Below are 14,296 nucleotides of genomic sequence, written 5' to 3' on the forward strand. Positions count from 1 at the left end.
ATTCTGCTCTTGGGCTCCCTCCGGTGGTTGTTGGTGGTAGTGCAGTTGTCTTGGGGTTGTAATCCGGGCAGGTGTTTCTGCTGATTGCAGCTCTGCTAGATATTTGGGTGTGCAGGATCCTTTGCTCCTGGCCGGTTGTCCATTGTTCTTGGAGGGATTGCATCTCTCTCTGGATCCTTATGCCCTGCTGCTGATTCATCTAAGATAAGTGTCTGTTTTTTGTCTCTGTGCACACATGCTGTGTGCTTTTGCAGTTCTGTGCAATTCATTGTGTTTTTGTCCAGCTTAGACTTTGTTTGGATTTTTCAGTCATGCTGGATTCTCAGGAGATGCAGATATACCTTCTATGTCATTAGTTAGATGTAGAATATTTGTATCATCTGCTGTGGATATTTTTAGGATTTTAATACTGACCGCTTAGAATTCTGTCCTATCCTTTCTATTTAGCTAGAAGTGCCTCTTTTGCTAAATCCTGTATTATCTGCCTGCGTTTGTCTTTCCTCTTATACTCACAGCCTAAAAGAATTAGATGCAAAAATAGGGAAAAATAATAAACTGTGTAACATGTAATCCCCGTAAAAGATTGACTTTTATTAAATAGATACTCTAAAAATACCAATTCCCAGTGAAAAACAGAAAAACAAAAGATCTAATTGTGCACCTACCCTATCATATGTCCCTATGCTTACCTACTGTCCCTTTCTAGCAGTGGAGGTTGGCACCCTGATAGAGACGATTTTGGCGCCCCCACTCAACGGCGGCTGACCCCAGCTAGCCCTGTTAAATAGCTAATAAACTACAGGTGGTAAAACAATAAGCTAATAAAAGAAATGAAAATAAAGCATAGAGAGAGCAGACTAAGGTGCACAAATATAACCCCCATGTATTATCCTATACCAAACAGTGGTTGTGTATCCTGCAAATGAGCACTGATATAAACCTCTAACTAATTAGCTCAAAGCGTACTATCTGCTGATGACCAAATGTGTAGATGTCATATACCTTAGTTAGGATTGAAGATAAATACATAAAGGACAATAATAACACGGGGAGGTAAAGATTACCTAGTTATTAAAACCTGGTTCAAAAACAATCCTAGACTGTATAGAGCAGCCTAAACAGGCTTTAGGCAGGGTACCAAACTACATAGATAGATAGATTACATTCATGGACCTACAATGGTGTCCGATATTTTTGATATCACACTAATAGTAATGACAGGGTAATAGCCAAAAGGCACACAACTGAAGGTTAGTAGCTAAAATATAGATACCTGACAATAACCAATATCGGCAATATACAGTCTAAAAAATACCCATATAAGGTTCCAAGGACAGCAAAGAAAGGGTATTACCCCCAAACAACAACACTTAGCTTCCAAGTCATCGCCCCGACGCGTTTCCCCGAAGTACGGTTCCTCAGGAGGCAAAAATATGAGAACCAGTCATGCATGGATGCAGGTGCCCTGATGCCTGGGCAGACCTGATTAGATCCAAATGGGGGGAGTCTTTATACTCAAAAGTAAAATCCACCGGCCAGTAGAAACCCGCCAGTGGAAGAGCCACCCCCATGATTTCCGGAAACACCGGGTATACCAATAAACAAAGTCCAGAGATCAGGACCGATTAATGCATGCATGTCCATAGCGGCATGTGGTTCCCTTCCCCCACAGCCCAGAAAAGGATCATCAGTAAGTGTACATAATACATAACCGTACCGAGTGTATATAATCTGCTCCATCGCGCACACACATGGTATACAATGGAAGGCGCCATATTTACTGTTAGATCTACAAAGTGCGCACGCGCCAGGGGCATACCCTAGACTGGCGAAAACCACGCATGCGCTCGGTACTGGGACGCAAGCTGACTAGAGGCTAAGTGTCTCTTTGGAGTGCAGAAGGTTTCTTTTTTGGGCTTCATTTTTTCTCCCTCATCTATAGAGATGGATCCGGTTAAGGTTCAGGCCATTCATGATTGGATTCAGCCCACATCCGTGAAGAGCCTTCAGAAATTTTTGGGCTTTGCTAATTTTTATCACCGTTTCATTGCTAACGTCTCCAGTGTGGTTAAACCCCTGACCGATTTGACTAAGAAAGGCGCTGATGTAACGAATTGGTCCTCTGCAGCTGTCTCTGCCTTTCAGGAGCTTAAACGCCGATTTACTTTTGCCCCGGTGTTGCGTCAGCCAGATGTTTCTCTTCCGTTTCAGGTTGAGGTTGACGCTTCTGAGATTGGGGCAGGGGCCGTTTTGTCTCAGAGGAATTCTGATGGTTCCTTGATGAAACCGTGTGCCTTCTTTTCCCGTAAGTTTTCGCCTGCTGAACGCAATTATGATGTCGGCAATCGGGAGTTGTTGGCTATGAAGTGGGCGTTTGAGGAATGGCGACATTGGCTTGAGGGAGCCAAACATCGTATTGTGGTCTTGACCGATCATAAAAATCTGATTTACCTCGAGTCTGCCAAACGGCTGAATCCTAGACAGGCTCGATGGTCCTTGTTTTTCTCCCGTTTTGATTTCGTGGTCTCGTATCTTCCGGGTTCTAAGAATATTAAGGCTGATGCCCTCTCTAGGACTTTTTTGCCTGATTCTCCTGAGGTACTGGAACCGGTCGGCATTCTGAAGGAAGGGGTGGTCCTTTCGGCCATTTCCCCTGATTTGCGACAGGCTCTGCAGGAATTTCAGGCTGACAAACCTGACCGCTGTCCAGTGGGCAAACTGTTTGTTCCTGACAGATGGACTAATAGAGTGATTTCGGAGGTGCATTGTTCTGTGTTCGCAGGCCATCCTGGTATTTTTGGTACCAGAGATTTGGTCGGTAGGTCCTTTTGGTGGCCTTCTTTGTCGCGTGATGTGCGTTCTTTTGTGCAGTCCTGTGGGACTTGTGCGCTGGCCAAGCCTTGTTGTTCCCGTGCTAGCGGGTTGCTTTTGCCTTTGCCAGTCCCTGAGAGGCCCTGGACGCATATTTATATGGATTTTATTTCAGATCTTCCGGTTTCCCAGAGAATGTCGGTTATCTGGGTGGTTTGTGACCGGTTCTCTAAGATGGTTCATTTGGTGCCTTTGCCTAAATTGCCTTCCTCTTCTGATTTGGTTCCATTGTTTTTTCAGCATGTGGTTCGTTTGCATGGTATTCCGGAGAATATTGTGTCCGACAGAGGTTCCCAGTTTGTTTCTAGGTTTTGGCGGGCCTTTTGTGCTAGGCTGGGCATTGATTTGTCTTTTTCTTCCGCATTTCATCCGCAGACAAATGGCCAGACCGAGCGAACTAATCAGACTTTGGAAACTTATTTGAGATGCTTTGTGTCTGCTGATCAGGATGATTGGGTGGCTTTCTTGCCATTGGCCGAGTTCGCCCTTAATAATCGGGCTAGTTCGGCTACCTTGGTTTTGCCCTTCTTTTGTAATTTTGGTTTTCATCCCCGTTTTTCTTCGGGGCAGGTGGAACCTTCTGATTGTCCTGGTGTGGATTCTGTGGTTGACAGGTTGCAGCAGATTTGGGCTCATGTGGTGGACAATTTGGTGTTGTCTCAGGAGGAGGCTCAGCGTTTTGCTAACCGTCGTCGGTGTGTTGGTTCCCGGCTTCGGGTTGGGGATTTGGTCTGGTTGTCTTCCCGTCATGTTCCTATGAAGGTTTCTTCCCCTAAGTTTAAGCCTCGGTTTATTGGTCCTTATAGGATTTCTGAGATTATCAATCCGGTGTCTTTTCGTTTGGCCCTTCCGGCCTCTTTTGCCATCCATAATGTTTTCCATAGATCTTTATTGCGGATATATGTGGTGCCCGTTGTTCCCTCTGTTGATCCTCCTGCTCCTGTGTTGGTTGATGGGGAGTTGGAGTATGTGGTTGAGAAGATTTTGGATTCTCGCCTTTCAAGGCGGAGGCTTCAGTACCTTGTCAAATGGAAGGGTTATGGCCAGGAGGATAATTCTTGGGTTTTTGCCTCTGATGTCCATGCTGCTGATTTGGTCCGTGCCTTTCATCTGGCTCGTCCTGATCGGCCTGGGGGCTCTGGTGAGGGTTCGGTGACCCCTCTTCAAGGGGGGGGTACTGTTGTGAATTCTGCTCTTGGGCTCCCTCCGGTGGTTGTTGGTGGTAGCGCAGTTGTCTTGGGGTTGTAATCCGGGCAGGTGTTTCTGCTGATTGCAGCTCTGCTAGGTATTTGGGTGTGCAGGATTCTTTGCTCCTGGCCAGTTGTCCATTGTTCTTGGAGGGATTGCATCTCTCTCTGGATCCTTATGCCCTGCTGCCGATTCATCTAAGATAAGTGTCTGTTTTTTGTCTCTGTGCACACATGCTGTGTGCTTTTGCAGTTCTGTGCAATTCATTGTGTTTTTGTCCAGCTTAGACTTTGTTTGGATTTTTCAGTCATGCTGGATTCTCAGGAGATGCAGATATACCTTCTATGTCTTTAGTTAGATGTAGAATATTTGTATCATCTGCTGTGGATATTTTTAGGATTTTAATACTGACCGCTTAGAATTCTGTCCTATCCTTTCTATTTAGCTAGAAGTGCCTCGTTTGCTAAATCCTGTATTATCTGCCTGCGTTTGTCTTTCCTCTTATACTCACAGTCAATATTTGTGGGGGGCTGCCTATCCTTTGGGGTTCTGCTCTGAGGCAAGATAGAATTCCCATTTCCATCTCTAGGGGTATTTAGTCCTCCGGCTGTGTCGAGGTGTCTAGGACGTGTTAGGTACATCCCACGGCTACTTCTAGTTGCTGTGTTAGTTTAGGTTTGCGGTCAGTACAGGTACCACCTACTCCTGAGAAAGTCTCTCATGTGGCTTCAAGGTCACCGGATCATAACATACTAGCCTGCTTGAGTACATGTGGGGATTCCCTAAAAACCAGGCAACCCCCACATATACTTAGTCTGGCTAATAGCTGTAAATCATTCAGCTGAGGCGATGAAAACTAAATCTTCGAGCACTAAAAAATACTCGGAGGACACCCAAGCGTGCTCGGGAAACCTCGAGTAATGAGTATATTCGCTCATCACTATTAGTATGTGAAGACTAGATGCTATGTCTTCCATACTGCTTTTCTTTCTCCAGTAACACATAGATAAAACCAGCAGCAGCATGGAGGACATTATACAGCAATACTGAGCTATGCAACTGTAAATCCAGCGCTGAACTGAAATAGATGTGCTAAAAGCTGCAGCACAATCTGCTTGTGTCTGCTTGGCCTCTCACTGACCTGAATGTTCGTTATTAGTGATGAGCGAATATACTCTTTACTCAAGGTATCTCGAGCACGCTCGGGTGTCCTCCGAGTATTTTTTAGTGCTCGGAGATTTCGTTTTTATTGCCGCAGCTGAATGATTTACATCTGTTATCCAGCATAAGTACATGTGGGGATTCCCTAGCAACCAGGCAACCCCCACATGTACTTATGCTGGCTATCAGATGTAAATCATTCAGCTGCGGCAATAAAAACTAAATTTCCGAGCACTAAAATATACTCTGAGGACACCCGAGCGTGCTCCGGAATTCTCGAATAAAGAATATATTCGCTCATCACTATTCGTTATTCCTCCATAGAGTTTAATTGAGTTTAAATTGACATCTCACTGTACTGGAAGTCTTGCTTTCACCAAGACAGATTTGAGCAATTTTTAAGAACTGATGATGAGTTTGGAAGTAAAGGAGGGAGGGGATGAAGCAGCCCGTAAGTGGAGAAAGAAGCATATTTCTCTGTTTTATATATTCACCTGTACTATTAATTTGGGCATAGGTTTTTAAAACAACTGTGACCATGTTAAAGCATTCCAAACAGAAGAAAAGTATAAAAACCTCCCAGACATCCCTCCTTCATCTTATTTGATGATGATTTGTCTTAAGACATCTTGTCTGTGTCTCAAGAACTCAATCATGCCCCCTCTTCCACCTCACTCTATACGTGCGGCTGTAATACGACTGGCTACAGCTGAAGACTACTCTACTGTGTCTGCAATAGGACAAACGTTTGCTAAGATCTGCCTCCTTTACTTAGTGGGTGGTGAGTTAGAGGCAGCTTCTGCATGTCAGGCGCTGAAGATGGAACTCTTCAGCAGCAGAATAACACCTTTGTTTTCTGCAGGACCTCTACAAGACTGACTGTTTCAGCATCATGCATTTAACGCTCCAAACTAATGTTGAATTCAGACAAGTGTAATGCAGCTGACTGGATGCAGCGAACAGATAACACAAGGCAAGAACAGTCAATTAACAATATAATTCTGTTTAAATGCAATAGTAATTTACAGTAATCCTAAACAGTTGTTGATAATAACAAGGCAAATCAAACAATAACCAAATAACAATATGAGTAAAATAGCAACAAAAGTTCTTCATTTTACAATACTAATGTCCTCTTCACGACAGTGGTTCGTCGACTGGCGGGAGTTACATGTAGGCTCTCTCTTTAACTCTGACCCTAGCGGGGGGTCACCGGGCTTTCCCGCTGGGCAACAAGTCTTTCTGACGAAGTCTATTAAAGCATGTTGAGCCTTCCATGGAGCCAACCGGCCCCCTCCCAACCTGTTATCCTGATCCCGACCAACTCCGGTAAAACTGGAAGCGGCGGCCTTGCTCACTCACGGTGTCCCTCTGCAATGTGTAGTTGTCGTCTCCTCATGGATCTTTGCTGCTTGACCATCGGCGAAAGTCTGCTGGGCCTGGAGTGGCAAGGACTGGGGCTTGGCTCTTGACTAACAATGTCTGGTCTCTAGGTCTTGGCCGGCATAGTGCACAGGTCCTGGTCTTGACCGGCGCAGTCTTCCCAGACATAGTGTGGTCCGCATTTGATCTCTCTCTCTGCGCCAAATCTTACTGCGGTTTGGCACGCTTGGCTTTTATATCCCCTGACTTTGTCCTGTGAGTCACTTGACCAGGTCCAGCACACGGAGCTGATCCTCCTGCAATTCTTCCAGTGCAAATTGGTTCCATCTCATTGCATCCGGCCAGCAGATGGCTATCTTTCCTCACTATGGTCACATCCCGCAAGGGCTCTTCAGGGGTATCACTGCTTCCTCTTACACAAACACTGAATGTCACAGACCAATCACGTCTGCAAATTGCACACATGACTGCAGCTGCATGCATTTGTCCAAGAGCTGGCTACTATTTATATGCACTGGTTTGGTCTGTAAACCAGACCTTGATTAGCATATGCTGAGATTTTTTCAACGTGAACCTGAGATCTGTGTAGAAAATCACCCATGTGCATTTGCACATAGACTAAAATTGGTTTGTGTGCCATGTGTGTATGTTCCATTGAGCACATGTCATACACTAACAATCTCTCCTAAACCCTCAAAATCATTAAAATATGAATCTGTGTAACTGTCTCTTCTGTTTTATATGCATCAAATTTCTATGACTGCATAATACAAAATGTCCCCATTAGCTAAATGTTAGATGGGATTATCTCTTGTCTCTAATAACAATAATAAACCATGTAAATCAATCATCGGCATAAAATAAAAATGGATTGCTCATTAAATTGTAACTAATAAATAATATTAATCCTTCAACTTTTTCCAGAGACAAGGCTGAATGGTTAACGAAAGCTGCACTCGGTGTAAACAATCCATTTATGAATTCATGGTAACGTTCCAGCTCTCTTATTATAGCTGAAACGTTACAATGTGTGCATTAATGGACCGTGTACATGGATACTGCTTCCATTACTTTCCTTTGGTTTTACATCTTGGAAGGTTGGTCTCTTAGAAATGTCTACCAGCTAGCTGCAGATTACACATGTTTTGAGTTCTGGTGGACAGAACAGAGGAAAGAATGGTGAACTCACTGATTTTGCAATCAAATATTAGGGTTTAAGACATGTACATGTACGGTTTTGGTCCCCCTTAACTTTTTATACCCATAGTCAGGGTGCCATAAAAAATCAAATCACAGACATTTATATATTTGTTTCTGTGATAAGCATAAGGTACTGAAGAAATCGCTCCCATCAGATTTCTTTTTGAGGGACCTCATCATGGCAGCATCTTTGAAAGTTGCATTGATTTTTCAGCCAGGGTGGCTTAAACAATATTAGCATTGTTTCACGGTGAGATTGCCTTGTGGCTAATTGAAAATGAAATCTGAGAAAGCACAGGGAGCAGTCAATAGATCTCTCTCGGGTAAATGAGTGTAGATAGCTCCCCTGTGGACAATCACACAGGACAGCTCCATCAACATCATAGTGCTAAGCACATGGATGCCTTTCAGAGATAACTGCTCATCCATCTGCTGCCACATCCGACTTTCTGTGGCCAGATCTAACCATACCAGCTTTTCATTTTCTTTATTAACCATTAAAACATTCCTATTGTAATACTGAAGTCCTCACTCCTCCAACGTGGGGAGAAAATTCTGTATTTAGCAAGTATGAACATATTAAGAATTTTGCCTTGATAAATCCCTTTTTTTTAAAGTATAGATTGCTTTTGACATCATTTTGGATTACATATAATGTATTTAAAACATGTGAGGGTTTGCTTTTGTGGGATAACTTGACATTTTCTTTTATAGCATTTTGGGATATATAAGATTTTTTGGCTGTCGTGTTTTGGAAGTAGGGGTGAACAAAAATAGTGCCACTCTTCTTTGTATATTTTTGTAGAGCCTTACAGACCCAGCACTATACAAATAAAGTGTACTTTTTATATTTTGCCATTTTTAATATTATGAAAATGATTTTTACACAGTTAATTAACTTTCTTTTTTTTTTTATTTATGTGAACATGTATGAATCTGCTCCTATAAAATGCTAAAGTTATTTTTGCATTGCAGTCAATGCCGAGCACTTTTTTTGGCCCAGCCCTTGACAGTACTTAACAGATCTAACCAGATGGCAGACCTAGGAGCAGTGGCAAAACTTGAAACTCATGGGCCCCAATGCGAAAGCTCCAACGGGGCCCCCAAATATTTTAAATCTTTAATAGCAATAGTGTTTTTCTATAGGCCAAAGGGACTTTTAGGGCCCCCTAGGCTCCAGGGCCCGTGTGTGATTGCAACCCCTGCACCTGTTGTAGTTACACCCCTGCCTAGGAGCCATTTTTACAGCCCATAAGCACTATATCATTGCTTCAATTGCCTAGCAGTAGGTTAACAAAGGAAGCTCCCTCCCTCTATCTAAGCTCTTATCCCTGGGATCATAGTTTTCCCAGATCTTGGGCATTGCAACAGGAACAGGTATATTGTTATTATGTGAATTTGCAGGAACAATCACCTCCAAATGCGGAAGTGAGCAAAGCTGGAGTACATATACTATCATAATTTGTGTTCACATCATTTATACTACTCCATTCAAACTTTTGACCAAGTTCAGAATCCTTCTGGTTTTTGAGATCTGTTGAGATCTTTTCTGTTAGGTCACATGTTTGACAGTGGGAGTGGAAGTTTGGAGAGGAAGGACAACCAGCAGAAGTTTCATGATAGGGAACTGGTCTCATGTGTCCCTCTTTTTTGGGGAGACACAAAAGTGTAGTAGACTGTCTAAATAGATTTTGACTTTAAGAACAGAGCCCAGACAGCGTCTAAAGTTTTAAATTCCATAGGCCTCATAATACTGAATAGTTCCGTCCTGCTCCACCTAAAGCTTGTGTTTCTGGGATTTATAGGGAAAGCCCAAATGCAGTCCTCAGTGTACATCACAGTATAGATTTAACAGTACCGTAAGGCCAATGTCACACGTTCAGTATTTGGTCAGTATTTTACATCAGTATGTGTAAGCCAAAACCAGAAGGGGAACAATCAGAGGATCAGTATAATAGAAATACGTCACCACTTCTGTATTTTTCACCCCACTCCTGGTTTTGGCTTACAAATACTGATGTAAAATGCTGACCAAATACTGCTAGGGTGAACGTTGCCTAAAGGAAACCTGTCATGATGAAAATGGTAACTGATCTACAAGCAGGCTGTTATAGAGCAGGAGTAGCTGATCAGATTGATATATATTTTTGTGGAAGTTGTTTCAGTAAACCTTGCATTTTATTCATTGAAATCCTTGGTGTTTGTTTGCACATGAGTCCAGTGGGCGGTCCTATACATCGATTGACAACCTTCCCTGTATGACTGCATGCAGACATAGCTGTCAGTCACTACTAAGACCACCTACTGGACTCATATGTATAAATATAATAAATACCCACTGGCATGCTTTTTTATATAGTTGTAATGAAAACAAATATTTGGTTTGCGTAACATTATTCTTATTGCTTTAAATGCCTGAAGTTAGAAAATAGCTAGAAATACAACGAAAGTACAAATTGTTCAAGACAAGACAGACTGTCATTACACTGGGAAATCAGATTACAGATGCTTATTGGAGTTTATCAAGTGAGATGAAAAGCAGAGTGAGATACAGACACACAGTGCTGCAGCTTCTGAAAAGTGCTAGATTAACAGCTACACTGCTCAGTACTGCTGTATAAGATTCTCTATGCTGCTACTTCTTTTGAACATGTGCTACATAGAGACAGGAGAGTAGCAATCCCTCACCAAACTGTGTACTGTGTATGGCAGACCTCATAGTACCTAGTCTACACCCACTAGCTCTGAGTCAACTGAAAATCACAGATAGAGCCTACAGAGAGGAAATCCAGTAAGTCAGATAGACATTATTTTAATGCTATTAACCTTCAGATTAATCATATATCTTTAGGTAAATTGTATTTCAGAACATCACAGGTTAACTTTTATGGTTATCCAACTTATTTAGAAAAAAAAGCTTCAAGTTGAAAAGGAAACAGTATGGCATGTGACTGCCGTGGGCAGTGATTGGCTGCAGCAGTCACATACTTGTCGCTTAAAGGGAGCCAATCAAAATGAAAATGCAGTTCAATCTTCAGGCATTGTGTTACAGAGCAGGGGGGGTTGAGTAGAATTATATAACATTTTGTGAGACAAGATTCAATATAATCTGTGTTTTTAATCATTTAAGCCTTTGCTTCTGGGTTTCCGGTTCAGTGGGCGGTCCTAGCAGTGACTGACCGCATACAGAGGTAGTTACAATCACTGATGGGACCGCCCACTGGACCAGAAACTCAGAAGCAAAGGCTTAAATGGTAACAACACAGGTAATATTGAATCTTGTCTCACAAAACTATATTATATATATATATGCTTAGCTCACCTGCTCTGTAACATGGCACCTACAGATTGGACTGCATTTTCATGGTGACGGGTTCCCTTTAAACAACAAACTGGGGGACTACCAAATCATGCTGGATTGCTGGGGGAAAGATTAAGGAGAAGTAGAGTTTTGTTTCTTTTTTAGTTTTTATAACATTTGTAACGTTTTTTATATTTTGTTTAGAACTTGGATAATCCATTTAATTGTGTAATTATTATGACATGTATTTGGTAGCACATATATGGAGACCAAGACTATGGAGCTGAAATCCACGATGGAGCATCACAAAACATTTTGCATTGTTTCATTTAATCTTTCAGTTTTCAGCATGCTTGGATGATTTGTAACAATCCTGCAGTGACAAACAAAATACTGGAGAAAATGCTACATCTATTGCTAATTTGTCTCCAGCTGATTCCATTCTATTGTTCCCTGTTATCTGCCATTACAGGCTGGGGGGAACCTCTAACTAGATGGAAGTATTACAACTAAAACAGAATTTGTGACCAAAAACCCACAACGTGAAAATAATTGCTTCCATTGTGTATGTAAAAGCAAAATGAACAGCAGCTAGGTGCCAAAACGGGCTGATGTGGCTTTATCTGTACGAACGGGTAGATTCGACTTCTCCTTCATCTTATGGGTTTACTCATCAAGCTGCGAAATCCATTATAGTCCAATAATTCATTTTAATAGTATTTAATGATCTATAATGTCCATTGTCCCATAGTGAATAGGATCCTGTGAAAACAAGTGGTGCATATAATAGGATGATCATGACGCTTTGCAAGGTGACCCCGCAGTAGTCTGCTGGGACAGGGCCATGTGAATGGGGTCATTCTTATGGAAATGAGGGTAACATGCATGGGATGGACTCAATTTAAAGGGTTTACTACATGCTGGATGCACTTGGCACCTGGGTGCATCTCACAGTAGATGAGGGCTGCAAGCGATGCCTACATCCGATCTTATGTCATCAGAATGGTCTAAAGTGATGCGATAGAGTCCAGATAGATATACATTAGTAATTTACATGAAATATATAGTATCATGATATTAATCTGCAAAATAAAATCAAGATAGCATATTGTGACAATGGTAATAAAATAAGCTCCTACACACACACACACACATATATATATATATATATATATATATATATATATATATATATATATATATATATATACATATATATATATATATGCAAACAACAACAAAAATATTCCTATTCTCTCCAGATCCTGGTAATATAAATGATTACTAAAATGTATGATTCACATTACATTTCATATCCCCTTATGACAATCATGGCTTTCGTTGCCTACACACAATACATTACAATGTAAGAGATTACTTTTTTTCATTAAGAAAAATCTCACAAATCTGATGTTTATTTCCCCTTTTTTTTCCGTAAGTTTTGTCACATGTTATTAATGACCGTCATTTTAGAAAATGATATCAATCAGGCACTTTGGGGGGGGGGGGGAGATAATACGGGATGAAGGAAGGCTGGAGAACACAGACAGGAGACTGAATAGACTGAATTGCCTCCCAGTCGTGGCGATGATGAGGGGTTATTACAATTAATTATTGCTAGAAAGATTGGGACAGATGTACGGTTCGTTTTGTATTTTTTTCTTAAAAGGGAGAAAGGAAAAAAAATCAGGTAGATCTTTCTTGTGTTTATTAAAAAAGGGCAAAACAAAAATTCTATATGTATTTTTTTCCTGGTTTTTCCTCTAATCCTATTTTTGTACATTCAAATATTCTATATATTATACTAAATATTTTAGATATTAACGATTTTCAAACCAAATGTTTTCCTAAAATGTACAAAATGTGGATTGAAAATTGGATTCATTATAAATTGTGCAATAATATATAGAATATAAATCATATTTTTCTCTTACATATTATTTATTACACATTCTGTAATGTATTTTATTCATATTTTTTTTCTTAAGAATTAAAAAGTATTATTTACAGTGTATCATATTCCATTGGGGAAATTGGTTTTCATCTAAAAAAAAACAAAAAAAAAGTAGATTTGATTTTTTTTATAAATCGCGCGCATGAATATTCACAGTGATAGGCTCACAACCAGCAAATCAGTGGGCACGTCTCATACAGGTGCCAAGTTTTACTAGAATAAAGAAAAGTAGTATCTCATTGGACACAGAGCTTCAGATAGAGAAGAAGGAAAGTCCTAGGAAAGTGTTCAGCAGCTTTTATCTTTATAAAGAATAAATTATTATATTAAAAATTATTATGTTAAACCAATTTATGTTATTATGTTAAACCAATGTAAAGTTTTACCTGTTAAACATGTATTTGTCTGTTTGGCAAGGGATACACAGGGGGGTGTTTTTATTTTATTTTATTTTTTTGCATTTTATCACAGTTTCTAGTGGTGCAATGCTAGTAAATTAACAATGACATATGCTTATTATGTTTTTTAGTTAATCGTAGAGTGTATTGCAAATTATGGGAATCCCTAGATGCTAACCCTTTCTGCAAATAAAGCCCATCTATTGTTTACTGAAGAGTCATAGAATCTTCTAATTCATTTTCTTGTGTTTTCAAGATCTCTGCTTGCTGTCATTCAGTACGGACCTTTACTTTTATTTTATTTTTCTGCAAATAAAAACTGTTCGTGCTATGTAATAATCATACTGATGCCCCGGCTCATAGCAAGAAACAGCTCAGATAAATGAATGGAAACCAATCTACGTCCAGTACATCACCAGGAAGTGAACAATGAGGATTTCATTTAAATGACAGAAAGCAGAGACGTTAAAAACTAAGGGAATTTTAGAAAAATGAAAGCATAAAGATTTTACTATTTCTTTCTAAATAAAAATAAAGATTTTTTTCCAAACATAGAAAATATCATACCGAATAAGTGTTTCTTTTGAATGACAGCAAGCAGAGATCTTGGAAACTATGAGAAACTAAGAAAGTGAGCATTAAGATTTTTTTTTCAATGAAACGGATAGATGTATTGATTTTTTTTAAAACATAGTACAGGAAATATCATAACCTTCTAAGGTACCGCACGTATAAGGTGAATAAAGCATTTTCCGCTATCTAAGACGAATTATGAGCTACGTAGAGTAAGAGATGAAAATAGGTCATTTTTACCACCATAGACAAATATTCCCAGTAGAA

General features: G+C 40.4%; 1 protein-coding gene and 1 long non-coding RNA gene across 8 annotated transcripts in view; one reads left to right on the forward strand and one right to left on the reverse strand.

Annotated features, from left to right (window-relative positions):
* The window catches only part of LOC143765461 (zinc finger protein 385C-like), a 528,254-nt gene that overhangs the window by 328,284 nt on the left and 185,674 nt on the right, over positions 1-14,296 (forward strand). The gene's annotated exons all lie outside the window — the stretch shown is intronic.
* The window catches only part of LOC143765462 (uncharacterized), an 80,824-nt gene that overhangs the window by 65,342 nt on the left and 1,186 nt on the right, over positions 1-14,296 (reverse strand). The gene's annotated exons all lie outside the window — the stretch shown is intronic.

The sequence above is a fragment of the Ranitomeya variabilis genome, chromosome 4 (genome assembly GCF_051348905.1).
Source record: "Ranitomeya variabilis isolate aRanVar5 chromosome 4, aRanVar5.hap1, whole genome shotgun sequence".
Classification (NCBI taxonomy): domain Eukaryota; kingdom Metazoa; phylum Chordata; class Amphibia; order Anura; family Dendrobatidae; genus Ranitomeya; species Ranitomeya variabilis.